The sequence below is a fragment of the Chrysochloris asiatica genome, unplaced genomic scaffold (genome assembly GCF_000296735.1).
Source record: "Chrysochloris asiatica unplaced genomic scaffold, ChrAsi1.0 scaffold00145, whole genome shotgun sequence".
In the NCBI taxonomy this organism is placed as follows: Eukaryota; Metazoa; Chordata; class Mammalia; order Afrosoricida; family Chrysochloridae; genus Chrysochloris; species Chrysochloris asiatica.
Genome location: NW_006408663.1, coordinates 8,337,924 through 8,339,331, shown reverse-complemented (window position 1 = coordinate 8,339,331; position 1,408 = coordinate 8,337,924).

Sequence of the window (1,408 nt, the reverse complement as noted above, 5' to 3'; positions counted from 1 at the left end):
TAATTTCATTTTATTCAATAATTTATATAAACCTATTGCAAGCAGAGGATTCCTGGTGTGGCACTATAGTTAGAATAAGCACTGGACCACACGGTCCATTTGAACTAAAAATTCTGTACAGGTTTTCTGAGGAATGGCTGATGAATTTGAACTACCAACCTTTCAGACCTTGTGGTCAAGTGCTTATCTTACAGTGCCACACCAGGACTCCTGTATATATTTATAAATCTTCAGTAAATATTTATTTTATAAATTTTAATGTAAGCAATCGTGCTAGAGTTACAATGATATCAAATACTTGAGAACAAGATCAAAAGTGGTACTTTGAGCAATATTTCATAGCATAGTCATATAGAGAAGAATTTTTTTATACTACATTCACTAGACACAAGCACCATATTATTGAGACAATAGAAATATTGAACTTTATCTTTCTACAAAAGTATGAAAGGCATATAAGAATAAGAAATATATATATATATATATACAGACACATATATTTAGAAAAAATACACACACACACGCACACACACACATATATGTGTGTACAAAGAACCAGAGATCAGATGATGAGCAAGATACAGACTCCAGACCCAGCAGAAAATGAGCAGGCTTTCTCTATTGGTTCAATATATTAGAAGCTGGCTGCATTCTTGAGAAAACTTCCTTTCAATTGATTGACTGCTCATAGCAGACCTCACTATGGGGCATTACAAAATCTTAACTACCAAACCACAGACAATCAATTGCCCAGTCAAGTTGAAACAAAACCTTAACTATCACACACATATACAAAGAAAAATGCACCTAACAATTACAATATTAATTTCTACAATTGATTACATGGTCCCAGCAGGAATTTAAAACTACTTGCATCAACCACTTATTTTGCATTCCCTTTGCCCTCTGCTAGTCATGGCTCTTAGACTGGAGACAGGAGCCAAACCTTTATTTCTGAACAATCTGAATCATTAGTTGACTTTAATAACAGTGCATGTTTGTACTAAGAGATGTCCTAGCCATAATCTTTATACCTATATTATGTGATACTAATAGAATTTCCTGTTGGTAATCAATTACTCTAGTCATTACAGCAATGTCTCACTGAACTCACTGGCCATCAAGGAAATGTCTTACAAAGCGATGGAGTATGATAAGTCCCACATCCACAGTTCAGGCATCAGGCTGGAGATTCTCCTCACTTACACAGAATTGGCCTGTTGGCTCATAAGTCTGTGGAAGCTGGCACATGAGATCAGGCTCTTGGTTCAAATCCCAGGAATCAGAGATTAGATGGCGGTGAGCTTGGTTAGTAAAACAAAGAAGTACACAGCCCATTTACAAGATGCATTATTTTCTGTTCAACAGATTGGCAAAATTGACCAATTTTATTTGATTTCAAAGTTGT